Below are 16,674 nucleotides of genomic sequence, written 5' to 3' on the forward strand. Positions count from 1 at the left end.
GTGACTCCAGTAGAAGATCCTAGTTCAACCGCCAATCCAAGATGGGATCTTCAGAGATTGAAGCCAAGTTCCTGTTAGTACAAGACATCCTGGGAGATGGAGCCTTCCTGTATGCATATTGGAAAGTCGAATGGGCCATCGAGAAGAAGATCAGGAGAAGCCATCAGGATTTGGTATAAAACCGTAAGAAAAATGTAGCTTCCTCCTTTTTATGTCTGATTTTCCATGGATAGTGATGAACTATTTGCTGAAATAAGTGGTGTGTATAATTCTTTGAAAATGTCAAGAAAGAGCCGCGGAAACGTAGGGAACGGGCCGATAGTCAAAAAAAAAAAATTTTAGTCAAGTTAAAATATAAATTTGATGAATTATATGGAATTGTCAAGTCGGATCCAAATTTTCCCAAAGCCAACCTCACCAAACAAGCCAAACAAATTCACTTTCAAAATCTCGGAAAATGCTTAGCGAAAGGAAATTTTAACCTTTCAAATCGAGGTCGTGACCGCAGCAAGCAGAATTACAATGCAGCGAAAAATAATCACGGGCAAGGTCGCGGTCGCCAGTTCATCAATCATTTCAAAAACAATAACAAAATCAATAAAACAATAATAATATCTCTTCAATATGACTAATCCTTCTAGTAGATTAACCAAAATCCTTTTGGTTTTAGAAGAATATGACTTCACGGTTCATTATGTAAAATATTCAGAAAATTTTACAGCAGATGCCTTATCGCGTATTACAATAGATTCGGAAGAACGTCAAAATGAAGTAGGTTCTACATAACATGAGACGAATGCCTCCGATGGCAAAAGGATTGATCACCCTGTTGTTGTCGAAGTTTTAAAACGTCCAACAAAAAGTGTTGAGTTGAGACCACTTTCAGAAAAAGAATTTCGTAATTTGAAAAATCAACATTTAGAGGATTACAATGAAAATTTAATATATAATGTGAATTCACAAATTATTTTCATTAACCAGGACATCCGATCAGCGTACGACTTAGGTACATCGTTGAGGAAACCGGAAAAATTATGCGCAGAAAATAATATATTAGAATTGTACCTCATAAAGCTAGCTAGTAATAAAGAATTTTTGAATATGTTGACAAATTATAAGAATGAAATTCTAGGAACATCCCTAAAGATTAAAAAAATAAGAGATATAACGCGAATCGAAGACAGAGAATTAAGGCAAATATACTTCTATACTTCTTTCGAATTAGTTTTCGGAAAACCTAGTAGATTTCCACAAAATTTAAACAGCCAAGTAGATCCAATCTACAATTTCGATAACTATCCTCTTGAACTAAAATATAGGTTGCAAACGGCATGGAATGATGCTAGAGAAAACTTGGTGAAGGCAAAATTGAAAAAAAAGAGATTTTCGACAAAAAAAAATGTAATGAAATAAACTATAAAGTAGGAGATAAGGTGCTCTTGAATAATAAGAACATTGACAATAAACTTGACCCCCTGTTTAACGGTCCCTACGAAATAGTTGAAGTGCGAAACCCGAACATTATTGTGAAAACGGACAAGAACAAACTCAAAGAAGTACACAAGAACAGAGTGAAACCGTATTTCTCATAGCAAGTAATAATTACTGAACAGTGCTAGAATTAAGAGACTGATGTAATTTTTAATTAGGAAAATACTGTATTAAACCTTTTAGATGTAAGATCCATTGAGATTATGAAACGTATTATGTATATATAGATATTGAGCTATAGATAAGTCAAAAAAAAAAAAAATTTTATATTTGTATAGAAAAATTTTTTCTCTCAAAGAGGAAAGGTGTAGTATGTATCAGTATGAAGAACCTGTATATTTTCATACTTGAGACGACAAGGACCGTATAACCAAACACCATCTTAAAATATAAATATATTTACTATGTTTACCCTTGTCGATCGTGTTGTATTTATCAACTCGCAAGGTTGTTGTGAATATACAATATAAATAGTAAATATATATCATGTCGCTAGATACATAAAGAAGTAAGAATGATCTTATTGAATGGTAGTCTGTAATTCATTCATTTTGATGCTCACATTTTTGAATTACATCATGTGAGTTTTCATCTGTGATCAGTACAGTGTGCAGTAAGAAATAAATACCCTTTGATGAGTCTGGAGAGTATTAATTAACCATTCCTTCAACTGTATAACGATTGACCGAACCTACCCTAGCTGGGTACATCACATAGTGGTTGAAGTGTAGAAGCTAAGTATTTAGTAAGATGATGAGTCGCATGTGAAGAATTCTTTCCACTTCATCGAAACCTTAAGAACGTATCAAATCCATGAGTCAGACATTTTTGTCAGTTTTAACGTCGTATCTATCTTCACCAATATTCCACTCAAAGAGTCCCTTGAAATACTGGAGACCAAACATCACATACCCCAGGATATATTGACCCTTATAAACCATTGCATGTCGAACACGTACTTCCTCTTTCAAGGTACATTTTACAAACAGGTGAAAGGTGCACCCATGGGATCTTCACTTTCCCTAGCCATCGCTGATATTTACATGGAAGATTTTGAAACCAACTCCATCGAATCGTTCCACCTGAAACCTACTTGCTGGCTTCGATATGTGGACGATGTCTTCGTCATATGGCCACATGGACCCGAAACTCTCCAAGACTTCTTTGATCATCTGAATAATATAAATATCCATGTCAAATTCACTATGGAAGTTGAAACCAACAACTCACTCCCTTTTCTTGATGTCCTCGTAGTGAAATCCAACATTTCCTTCACACACATGATTTACAGAAAACCAACCCAGACAAACCGCTACCTGAATGCAAATTCACACCATCTTCCGTCTCAAATCAACTCCGTATTGAACTTCTTAATCCATAGATTCATAAAACTGTCAGATAGCCTACACATTCCAGAAGAAATCAACATCCTTCAGAACGCCCTACAACAGAATGGCTACAACAGTCAACAAGTTCAGAAAGCCATCAACCGACATCGGACCCATACACAACAACCCAAAAATCCTCCAGAAAATTTCCCTCATAAAGCTTTTCTACCTTTTATCAAAGGTGTCACTGACAAAATCAGTCGCATACTACGAAAACAGAATATAAAAACAGTTTTCACAGCCGATAACAAAATTTCCAAATTTCTTCGAACTCCAAAGGATACGATCGATAACGAGTCTCAAGGTGTATACGAGATACCATGTTCCGCATGTCCTAGAACATACATAGGACAAACCAACAGACGTATAATAACAGAGTATATGAGCACCAACTCGCAATACGCCAGGGAGATCCAACATCTGCCCTATTCAAACACTACTCTGAAACAGGACATAACGTTGATTTTGAGGGATGTAAGACCATCTCTGCAGAGAGAACTCTCACATGTAGGATAATCCGTGAAGCACTCGAGATCGAAAAACGACCCAATTGCCTCAACAAACGGGATGATGGTCAAAGATTGCCCAACACTTGGAAACCTTTTATTTCCCGTCTCATGGCAACACATCGATCGATAACTCAGCCCCCATCAACAACCCGATCGACAGTTCAGCCTCATACCACCCGTACCAGGCTCTCAGTTGCCACTCGTTCGATAACAACCCGATGGATGACTCGAAGTCACGTGACAACAACACCACCGGTTCCTGCACAATCGATAACAACTCGATCGACAACAAACCGATCGACAACAACTCGATCAATAACAACTCGATCGATAACAACTCGATCAATGACTGGAGGCTGCCTAACAACTACGCAACCGGCTCCTGCGCAACCTCCATCACGTGGGTCACCCCCTTCTACTATAAATACTGGACCTCTCGTGGTTAACATTCAGTTGCCTCCACAGATTACGGATAACATAGATAGAACACTCGCCTTCCCCCACCCGAAATTAAGTTTTAGTTCTTGGCCCACGCGCTTGGAACCGCTGCAAGTCATTTGTTTACGTTTGGTTTGCTCTTGCAATATTATTTTAACCTAGAAGCTGAAAATGGACGTTTGTCATTGAAGTTGTTCAAGTAAGTACAATTTAGTACGCCGTAGAAATTCATTTGAAGAAAAAAATATATACTTCCAAATTTCGAGGTAAGTGCTTCAATCTAACAAGTTTCAATTAAATAAATAATGCATATATTATTTTATCAGAATGCCTAAAATAAAGAAATGTTGTGTACAAGGATGTACCGATAAGACAAGTACAAGACATCGTTTCCCTATGAGTGATTTGGATTTATTCGATAACTGGCTCCAAATTATCCAACCAATAAATTGGCAACAATTGAGTAGGCATCGAATTTATGAAGGTTATTTTGTGTGCCATTCACATTTTGATAAAAAATATCATTTTCCAGGAAGCCGTCGTGGTCTCACTTGTAATGCCATACCTACAATCGGTATTCCAGGTAATTTTATCGAATTTTTCAATTTTATTCATATTTAAATCCCTTAAATTTTTTTTTTCATTTGTACTGCCCAATGTCAAAATGGAGCTGTAACTTGTAGTTCATTCTGATTTAAATGATGCTTAGGATTAGACATTAGATTCATTTTAGTAAAAGTCGTAGGAAGGAAAGTATCACTTTCCAGGAAACCATCATTGTCTTAAATGTAATGGCATACGTACAACAGTATTCCAGGTAATTTTATCGAATTACTCAATTTTAGTCATATTTAAACCCCTTAAATTTTTGTTCCATGTGTACTGTCCAATGGAGCTGTAGTATATTCTGGTTTAAACGATACTAACAATTAGGCATGGGGTGAGTTGCAAAAATGAAGAACTACTTGTATGATGATTTATTCTTCAAATTTCTACTTGACTTATTAATCAAGATCCATCTTTATTTTAAAATGATACTGAAACTATTTTTTTTTTCTTTTCAGATATTAAATACAAATGCAGTTTACCTTCTGAAGCAGCAGACACTGCCGAATTAATTTTATTTCTGGATAAATTATTCGATTCTCTCAATGTATCGAAGATTCGAAATACACAGGGTAAGTTTTTGAAGGAACCAATAACCACAAAATCGGAACATGAAATATTTTGGAAAAAATCAATAAAAATTTTTGAAAACATGTATTTCTATGATGAAAAAAAACAAAAAAATGTGGTGGTACCTACCATAAAAAATTTTATTTGGACTTTAAAAGCTTTCGTTTACCTTAAGAGGAGGTTGTTAACTGAAAAAAAATTCAAGTCTATCTTGACTGGTGCTTTCAATCAAGATTGCCTTGAAAATTTTTTCAGTTATATCCGAGGGCATGGTGTAAGGAACACTAATCCAAATATTGGCCAGTTTATGTCCTCTTTCAAATGCCTTACTTTGAATAACTTCATGTCCTCCCATTCTGTAGGTTCCAACTGTGAAGAGGATTTAACATCACATTGTTTGGATAATCTAAAATCATTTGTTTTATCAGAATTTCCTTTACCTCAAAATGTTGTGCTTGAAGATTTAAATATAGTTATTCCGAAATTAATAGTCCTTGAACAAAAATCAAAATTTAGTAGTTAGTTCCTTCTAACTTCCCCTAGTGAAGAATTTATTGATCCTATAAAAATAGGGGCAAAAAGGATCTTTGATACAAAGAGAAAAAAGAAATGATTTATTTATTCAATTCTATATTTATTTATTTATTTATATATTTATTCATATATTTATTTATTCAAATTAATTTATTCATGTTATTCATTTTTGTTGAAAGTAATTTTATTATTGTTGAAACTAATTTATTCTTTTATTGTTTGAACTAATTTATTTATTTAATGTTGATGCTCCTTTATTATTTCAATGTTGATTTATTTATACATATATTGTTTATTTTTTGTTGATTTTTTTATTTTTGTTTACTGCTAATAAATTATATGTTTATTCTACTATCGACTTTTATTTGCACAAAATGTAATATCATCACATATTATACCAGTTATTTATAAAAAAATTCAAATGGTTTTTGGTCATCATAGCACCAAACTCCATTTGGATTGCTTAATATTTCGTTAATAAATTCAAAACAAGTATAGGAAAACCAGTCACTTCAAATTTCCCGCGTTTGTCGAGTTTGTTCTTGGCCCATCCACCAGGGGGAGTTAATTTCAAATGATTCTACTTTAGGTAGGGGAGTGTCCCATCTATGATATCCGTAATCTGTGGTTGCCTTCGAAGGACGGAAGATAACCACATCTACGAGAATACTCTTGTTGATGATATCTGGGGAGTAGGCAGATTGAGACCCCGGCGTAAAGTCAACGGTTCTTGAGAATGGCTCCATAATCGGAGCCGAAACGTTGAACACGCTAAAATATTAGACGCGGTCCAATCCGGAACACACAAAGTTCAAATATATATACAGGGTGTTTCCTAAACATGCGGCAAAAATTCAGGGGGTTGTTCCTTGGACTATTCTAAGAATATTTTGTCCTTTGATGATTTTTGAAAAACCTATTTGTTTCGAAGATATAGGGGAAACAAAATTTCAGATAATAACATTTTATTATGAAAATTACATGAAAATTCAACTCAACCTACAAAAACTGTTGAAAATGACCACCTCTAGCCAGCATACAATCATCCAATCTTCTCCTCATTGACTGCCGAACCCTTTCAAAAACACCAGGATCATTTCTTATTAAGTTACACCCAGCAATGATCCGATTTCGCAAGTCTTCCACATTTTCTACTGGAGTGGTATAAACTAATGATTTTAGATGGCCCCTTTAGTCAAAAAACTGGCCGTTTTTAGTAATTGGAATGTTGTTAAACAAATTTAAAAATAAATTGTACCTACTTAGTGAACACAGTGCAGTACGCATTTTTATTTGAACTATTATTAATTTTAAAAATATGAAAAATGTTGTTCGCCCTGTATCTTCGAAACAAAGAGGTTTTTCAAAAATCATCCAAGGACAAAACATGCTTAAAATAGTCCAAGGAACAACCCCCTGAATTTTTGCCGCATGTTTGGGAAACACCCTGTATATATATGTATATATATATCAACAATTTTAATTCCCAATATACAACAATAGTTATAAGTTAGATAAGGGGTGTGGGAAAATTGATAAGTGTTATAATGTCACTCTTCTTTATTTCATTTAGTCGACGTTTCGATCCCGATGGGGACCTTCTTCAGGACTCTACAATAGCAATAAAAAACAGTCAAAATAAGGCAATCACAAAACATGTAAAAATAGTACATACCGAAATACAGAGTTGTAAAGATCTTATTTGAACACAAATCAATAGCTCTCAAGAAAGCAACTAACAAGAACATCAACAACTTCAGCGAAAAAAGATCTGATACTTCGTTAGTAAAGGAGTAGAAATCAATTATAATAAGTAAATAAGGTAAACAGAATAATCATCAAAATGAGAGGTTGTCAAAAATGTTGTCAACCAGACTTGCCACAAAATACACGCACATGACAGATGAAACATAGAGTAGCATTAAATCACATTGGTCGCAGTAATTCACTCTCACCGAACTCAGAACAAATGCGATTTTTTTGAAAGATTCCATGAACCGAAACCAATCCCCTCTCACAGAAATGGCCTAGAACACAGAATTCATTTTCACGTTATCCCTACGACTGCTGAACTTGTTGAAATTCTTTCTGTATGTGATCCATCCAATTCTCTCCCACCGAACTGGTCATAATGAATCAAATAAGAATAGATGGAGCTGATATTATTATCATCTTAATGATAGACTGTCAGATGAGGGAAAGAACATCAAACGTTCCCAAGCTGTTAATATTATCACAAACTACATCAAACCTGGAAAAAGGACTAATAATGTTTTCCAGAGAGAATTTTACCACTGTAAGAGATACCTAAGTGAACATCAAGAATTGCTTGTGTTACGGGCTGATAAAGGCAATGTTACGGTTTTGATGGATAAGGATCAGTACATAGAGCTCTCCAACGAAATTTTACTTAATGAACAATATTACCAACTTCTTACTAACAGAGATCCAACCGTTACAATACAAGGTAAATGTAATGCATTGATTAAACGATGGGTCAGTGAGGGCCACATAACACAAATACAAGGTAAATCACTGTACATTTACAATTCAGTTCCAGCTAGATTCTACGGTTTACCAAAAATCCACAAACCCATTCTTGCCTTGAGACCAATAATATGATCTGTTAACACCCCCACATCCAAACTGTCAGTTTTTGTTTCAGACATCCTGTCTAAATGTCTTTCTTCTACCAGAAGTAGATATTTTATTGAAGATTCCTTTGCTTTTGCCCAGTATGTGAATGATTTCCAGTTACCTGTTGATTATGTCCTGATCAGCCTGGACGTTGTATCTCTTTTCACCAACATTCCTGTCGAGTTGGCAGTTTCAGCTGTTGAGAACAAGTGGGATACTATCAGAAACCACACAAGTCTACCAAAAGAAGAATTCATCCATGCCATCAAGTTCCTGTTTTCTTCAAACTATTTTCTTTTTAATGGTAGGTTCTTCAAGCAGGTGCTCGGTTCCCCTATGGGTTCCAACTTCAGTCCATCCATTGCTGAATTAGTAATGGATTTCCTTCTGGACGGCATTCTTGTTAGTATTCCTTTTCACATTCCTTTCATCAAGAAATATGTTGATGATCTAATATGTGCTGTACCTAAAGACCAGGTTGCTTTCGTTCTAGACAAGTTTAACAGTGAACATGAAAGTATACAGTTTACTTTGGAGGAAGAAACAGCGAATGGAGTCCCATTCCTGGATACAAGGGTGATTCGAACACTGGAAAATAGGCTGATTCTGGATTGGTACCGAAAACCAACAAGTTCAGGGAGATACATACACTATTTTTCTAATCATTCTTATGGACAAAAGGTAAACATGATTTTAGGATTGAAGAATCGCATAGAAAAGGTTGCCCATCCAAGTCTAAGGCGGCAGAATCTGAGGTTGTTGGTACAGTTGATGCTAGAGAATGGATACCCAAAAAAGTTATTGTCCAGACTGATTTATAATACCACTCCTTCAACACGGCCAACAAATGGAGAGAGGAGCGCATCCACCACTGTGGACACTGAGAACACGGGTAGAATTCTTTACTTGTCTATTCCCCTAATTAATGGTATGACAAACGCATTAATTAACCTCTTAAAGACCACAGAAATTATGTTGATTCAGAAATCTTATTTTAAAATTGACAGATTATACAGTCGAGTGAAAGATAGGATGACTGTTGATAACATGAGTGGTGTGGTATATTGTATTCCTTGTTCAATATGCAGTGAGGTGTACATTGGTCAGACGTCTCAGCTTCTGAAGAGAAGGATTGCTCAACACAAAAGCGACATCAAGAATTCAAGTAAGATTTGTGCCCTAGCAGACCATACCTGGGACAAAGATCATCCAATGAATTATGATTCCACCGAAATCCTAGAATTTGAAGTTAGTGGAAGAAAAAGATGTTTCTTAGAGATGTATCATATTAAACGTCAAACCTGTTCGATGAACTACAGAAGGGATGTAAATAATATCAGCTCCATCTATTCTTATTTGATTCATTATCACCAGTTCGGTGGGAGAGAATTGGATGGATCACATACAGAAAGAATTTCAACAAGTTCAGCAGTCGTAGGGATAACGTGAAAATGAATTCTGTGTTCTAGGCCATTTCTGTGAGAGGGGATTGGTTTCGGTTCATGGAATCTTTCAAAAAAATCGCATTTGTTCTGAGTTCGGTGAGAGTGAATTACTGCGACCAATGTGATTTAATGCTACTCTATGTTTCATCTGTCATGTGCGTGTATTTTGTGGCAAGTCTGGTTGACAACATTTTTGACAACCTCTCATTTTGATGATTATTCTGTTTACCTTATTTACTTATTATAATTGATTTCTACTCCTTTACTAACGAAGTATCAGATCTTTTTTCGCTGAAGTTGTTGATGTTCTTGTTAGTTGCTTTCTTGAGAGCTATTGATTTGTGTTCAAATAAGATCTTTATAACTCTGTATATCGGTATGTACTATTTTCACATGTTTTGTGATTGCCTTATTTTGACTGTTTTTTATTGCTATTGTAGAGTCCTGAAGAAGGTCCCCATCGGGATCGAAACGTCGACTAAATGAAATAAAGAAGAGTGACATTATAACACTTATCAATTTTCCCACACCCCTTATCTAACTTATAACAATATATATATATATATATATATATATATATATATATATATATATATATATATATATATATATATATATATATTTTTTTTTTTTTTTTTTAATCACCTTAATAGGGTTTGGCTGTCGATAATGCCGGATCGGTCGGATCAAGACATTTATCAGCTGGTGGTCAGGAAACTTCGGACTATTCGGGTGGTTCATAAGATGACCTCCTTCTGCGCTTTTTCAATCAGTTTTTCGTCAAGTCCCAGCCTTTTCGTGTTTTCCGCCAGATGCTTTTCAACAAGTCCATTGGTGGTGATGATGAGAGGAAGAATTGTTGTTGAGGTAAGATGGTTTATTTCCTTCAGCTCAAAAGCGAGGTCATGATATTTGACATTTTTTTCAGTATATATATATATATATATATATATATATATATATATATATATATATATATATATATATATATATTATTACCCTACAACGGTGATTAAAAAAAAAAATATATATACAACAAACAACATACAAATATAACACAAACATTGCAGAAAAGACAACATGTTAAAACGCACCGAAATGCTGTAATGTAGGTCAGATTCCAATATCAATTTCAGTAGCGATATTTCCGCAAGGTAGCTACTATTGGAATTCATTGTTGAATTACCAATAATGTGTTACTATGTCGTCAATGATAATTTGTAAACTATATTCTCATATATAAATATGCATATAAGCCGATATAGGCAGTTCCATAAGAAATGTGCTAGAGAGTTCTAGATTCGACATTACTGTTTCTTCACACGATAACTTGTGTATCTCGTGTAATGTAAAATTTGGTGATACCATGAATAAACCTCATCTGTTACTCCCTTGAGTGTGTGTCTTATTTCACCCTGCATGAACGATAAGACTGGTACCTGGTAAGAACATCACATGGCGATCCTGCCAGTCCCATGCAGATTTGGTTGATAGAAAAAGGCATACTACCTACACCCAAGACGACATCACAGCTAAAACATGGGTTCTTCTAAATCTAAAGAAGAAGAGGTCATCATCACCCAAGCAGGCAACAGCGGAGGCGCTACCAACAGGCTGAAAGAGTGGACGACCTCAGAACTTTTGGGAATTGCAGCTTTCGTGATGGTATGTGTAGGAATTGCGTACTTCTGTTACAGGCAAGCCATGAAGTCCATAAGGAAGAAAATACACAGGGAGATACGAAGAAGCCAAGAGTTGGTATGACTTAAAAAACAATCATAAATTCTTATTGTTTTTTATTTTGGTGATTTTATGGACTCTTATTTCTTATTTTTATATTTGATGAATTTGATTATTATATGGATAAAATTGAGGAATTAAATAATATAGTTAGGAAATTTTTGGATAACATTAATAAAGAACCGAAAGAGCGTAGGGAGCGTTTAGATAGGAATGAAAAATTGTTGTGTGATTTGAATAAGTTAGATAATCAATTTGCAAGAATAATAAAACATTCAAATAGCACTGACCCAGATTTTCTCGAGCTTTTTGAAAAGCATTCTGAACAAATAAGAGCTTCACTCAAAAATGCAAAGGATATATTGAACCAAAGAATTCTAATTATAAATAGTTCAAAAAATTCTGTGAAAATGGGAGAAAAATTTGATTTGAGGACTGCTGTTTCTTTATTGCCGTCTATTGACAGCACTGAGGATTCAGTAAAACAATTGATCGATTCTATAGAATTATACAACGATCTGTTAGAAGAATCAGAAAAAATGAAATTAATTAATTATTTTCTTAAAATCAAATTGACTCAAAACGCAAAATTAAGATTAAGACGGGATTATCGGAAAGTTGATGAATTGGTGTTAGATATGAAAAATTTTCTTTTAACTAAAAAATCACCTGCAGCCCTTTCTACCCAGTTACACAATGTTAGACAAGAAGGTAAATCGATCGAGGAGTTCGCTAAATTAGTAGAACAACTCTCTTTAGACCTAACTATTTCGCAAGCTGATAATGATAGCGCAGCTTTAGATGTTTTAAGGCAAGTAAATGAAAAAATTGCGATAAACACTTTTGCCAATGGTTTGAGAAATTCCGAGATAAGAACTATTATAAAAGCGAGAAACTACTCAAATTTAAAGGATGCTATAGCTTCAGCCAAAGAGGAAGAGTTAGTGAAAAATTCTTATCAAACGTCTAATCCTAAATTATTTCATTTCAGGCAGAGAAATTCCACACACAATCAAAATAAATATAGGTCAGGTAGACGCTATTCAGAAAATAACAATCGTAGGCAAAAATTCAACCCGAATCATACTACGAAAGAAGGTCGCGGTCGTCGCTCTAATTACAATAACAATAGGAATAATAGGAATTCGAAATCTCATCAAGTTTATATGACAAAATCGGACGATGAAGAAATGCAAAACGCCGACAAAAAGTTTTTTCGTTCCTAACGTAAACTATAATATGAATGCTTTGAACTTTGTTGAGGTCAAGTATGGCAAAAATGAATTAAATTTTTTAATTGATACAGGTGCTAGCATCAGCTGCATATTTTCAGAATATTTGCAGAAGGGAGAATACATAGATACTTCAGGAAAAATAAATATCAAAGGTATTGCCGGATCCACATCTTCCATGGGTTCCGCAAATATTTCATTGATTATAAGTAATAAAAATTTTCCTCACCATTTTTCTGTGCTTAAATCATTTGATCTTAGTATTCATGGTATACTAGGCTCAGATTTTTTGAATAAATATAAAGCTATCATTGATTATGAAAAATTTTTAATAACATTGCATAATGATAACGATGAAATTAGTGTCCCCATGAAATCAAAGGTGGAATATTGTACTATTATACCTCCCAGATGCGAAATAATTCATTATTGTTATACCGATGAAACAGAGGATTGTGTTATTTTGAACGAACAAATTAGCAATGGAGTGATTATTGCAAGTACGATTGCAAAACCTAAAGCAAATAAAATTCCAGTCAGAATATTAAACGTGAATGAAAGAGAGATAAAAATCAAGAATTTTCAATTAAAACTTGAAATTCTTTCAAATTTCGAAGTACTAAATTATGGTCGAAATTATATATCGGTAGAAAGAGTAGATGAAGTGTTGGATTCAGTTAATATGAAGTCATTGAATGAAGAAGAAAAAATATCTATCCAGAAAATTTGTGCTAAATATGCGGATGTTTTTCATCTTGAAGGAGACCCTCTAACAGTTACTAATTTATATCGACAAAAAATTTTACTCAAACCTGAAGCGCAACCCGTATATGTAAAACCATACAGGTTACCACACTCACAGAAAAGTGAGATTCATAAACAAGTCGACAAAATGTTGCAAGATGGAATCATAGAAGAAGCAAAATCAGAATGGTCATCACCATTATTGATTGTACCAAAGAAACCGGATAAAAATGGAGTTAAAAAATTCAGAGTAGTTTTAGATTATAGGTTATTGAATAAGCAAATCAAGGATGATAAATTTCCTTTACCGAACATAACTGAAATCTTGGATTCCTTATCAGGAGCAATGTATTTTTCCCATCTAGATTTAGCCCAAGGATATTACCAATTAGAATTACATCCCGACAGTAGACCATATACAGCTTTCACTACAGAAAGAGGTCAATATCAAATGAAAAGATTAGGAATGGGTTTAAAAACGAGTCCCAGTGCATTTTCAAGACTCATGACAATAGCTATGTCAGGCTTAAATTATGATTCATGTTTTATATATTTAGATGATTTAATAGTTTTTGGACATTCTTTGCAAAATCATAATCAAAATCTTTTGAAAGTTTTACATCGTTTGAGAAAAGTCAATTTGAAATTAAATCCCATCAAATGTGAATTTTTGAAAAAAGAAATATTATATCTAGGTCATATCATTTCAGATAAAGGTATATCTCCAGATCCTGAAAAGATTTCCGCTATTTCAAAATATCCTGTACCAAAAAATTCTGACGAAGCGAAACGGTTTGTGGCATTGACAAATTATTACAGAAAATTTATCAGAAATTTCGCCGCAATTGCACAACCTTTGAATGACTTGTCCCGCAAAGGAAAAGTTTTTCAATGGAACGAAGATTGCGAAAAGGCATTTCAAACTTTAAGAACGGTTTTGCAAAAAGCACCATTCCTACAATATCCAGACTTTTCAGAAAGTAATGAGTTTATCCTTAGGACAGATGCAAGTGGATTTGCTTTAGGCTCAATCTTATCAAATTCTAATGACCATCCAATTGCTTATGCTTCAAGAAGTTTAAATTCAGCAGAAAAGAATTATTGCACAATTGAGAAAGAGCTTTTGGCAATTATTTGGTCAGTAAAACATTTTAGGCCATATTTATTTGGAAGGAAGTTTAAAATCTTAACGGATCACCGTCCACTAATTTACTTATTCAATATGACAAACCCATCTAGCAGATTAACGAAATTCAGATTAATATTAGAAGAATATGACTTTTCGGTACATTACGTCAAAGGTTCGGAAAATGTTACCGCCGATGCATTGTCGAGAATAAAATTAGAATCAGAAGACCTGAAAGAAATACAAAATCGTTCAATCGAAAAATTAAATGTCATAACAAGATCTCATTCAAAAAAAGAAAAACCTAGCGAACAATCCCAGACGAATATTTCACTCGAAAGGACTGATCACCCTGTTGTAGTCGAAGTATTGAAACGTCCAGTAGAAAGTGTAGAGTTGAGGCCACTTTCTAATGAAGAATTTTCCAAATTGAAAATAAATCAACACAAAATTCAGTATAACAATTTAGTATACGATGTGAATTCACATATTATTTATTTAAACCAGAATATCCGATCAACGCATGACTTAGGTATATCGTTGAGGAATCTGGAAGAATTGTGCACAAGAAATAATATTAAAGAATTATGTTTACTGAAGAGCTCGCATAATATTCAATTTTTAAATGTGTTGATGAAATACGAAAATCAAATTTTAGGGAAATCTTTAACGATAAACATTGTTAGAAATGTGAAACGGATTGAAAGTAGAGAAATGAGACAAATAATTTTGAATGACTATCATATGTTACCTACAGGAGGACATGCAGGTATAAACCGCATGTACAATAACATAAAAAGGGAATACTTTTGGAATGGCTTGAAAGAAGACGTTCAAAATTTTGTGAAGAAGTGTGATGATTGCCAAAGGTATAAATATTCCTTACCGCGGAAGGAACCAATGACAATTACTTCAACAGCATCTTCTGCATTTCAAAAAATATTTTTAGATTTGGTAGGGCCGTTACCCATCGATATTAACGAAAATAAATATATCCTTACGATTCAGTGTGATCTCACTAAGTTCATTGAGGGATATCCATTGCTGAATAAATAGGCTAAAACAGTTGCAAAAGCTTTCATAGAAAATTTTGTACTTAGATATGGTATACCCTCTGAAGTTGTTACGGATCAAGGTACGGAATTTTTAGCTAAAGTTTTCAGGGAATCGTGCGAGTTGCTTCATATTAGTCATCTGAATTCAACAGCTCATCACCACGAAACTCTAGGTATGATTGAAAACTCACATAAACACTTAGGAGCTTATCTCCGTATGCGTGCAAATGAAGAAAGTAATAATTGGAGTAATTGGGTACCCTTTTGGTGTTTTTCATATAACAATACCGTGAATTCATCCACTCTCTATACTCCTTATGAACTTGTTTTTTGGAAAACCTAGTAGAATTCCACAAAATATCGAAAACCAAATCGATCCCATATACAATTTCGATAATTATCCCATTGAATTGAAATACAGATTGCAAAAAGCTTGGAAAGATGCAAGAGAAAATTTGGTGAAGGTAAAAATCAAAAGGAAACAGACTTTTGATAGAAATTGTAAGAAAGTTGATTACAAAATAGGCGATAAGGTACTTTTAGAAAACAAGAATATTGAAAATAAATTGGACGCTTTGTTCAGCGGTCCATACGAAATAATTGACGTCAAGAATTCTAATGTAGTGTTGAAAAAAGACAATAAAGTGAAAGAAGTGCATAAGAACATGATTAAACCGTATTTTTTTTAATAGGCATGTCATAGATAATAATAGTATTAGTAATAGTATATGTAAATAGGAAATTAAGGGAATTTAGTAATATAGCTTTAAGATAATGTATATAGTTAAGTGTAAGCCTTAGATAGAAATTTTTTTTTTTATTAACAAAGAAAAAAATTTTTTTTTCAAGCGGGGGAGGTGTAATGTAGGTCAGATTCCAATATCAATTTCAGTAGCGATATTTCCGCAAGGTAGCTACTATTGGAATTCATTGTTGAATTACCAATAATGTGTTACTATGTCGTCAATGATAATTTGTAAACTATATTCTCATATATAAATATGCATATAAGCCGATATAGGCAGTTCCATAAGAAATGTGCTAGAGAGTTCTAGATTCGACATTACTGTTTCTTCACACGATAACTTGTGTATCTCGTGTAATGTAAAATTTGGTGATACCATGAATAAACCTCATCTGTTACTCCCTTGAGTGTGTG

At 33.9% G+C, this 16,674-nt stretch overlaps 1 protein-coding gene and 1 long non-coding RNA gene across 8 annotated transcripts in view; one reads left to right on the top strand and one right to left on the bottom strand.

Annotated features, from left to right (window-relative positions):
• Nucleotides 1-16,674, bottom strand: part of LOC123679983 (multidrug resistance-associated protein 1-like) — a 398,343-nt gene that overhangs the window by 275,833 nt on the left and 105,836 nt on the right. The gene's annotated exons all lie outside the window — the stretch shown is intronic.
• LOC123679987 lies at nt 3,138-5,427 on the top strand. The gene is made up of 2 exons (XR_006747465.1): nt 3,138-4,092; nt 4,153-5,427. It is a non-coding gene; the product is annotated as an uncharacterized LOC123679987 (long non-coding RNA).

This window comes from Harmonia axyridis, chromosome 5, assembly GCF_914767665.1.
Source record: "Harmonia axyridis chromosome 5, icHarAxyr1.1, whole genome shotgun sequence".
NCBI lineage: Eukaryota > Metazoa > Arthropoda > Insecta > Coleoptera > Coccinellidae > Harmonia > Harmonia axyridis.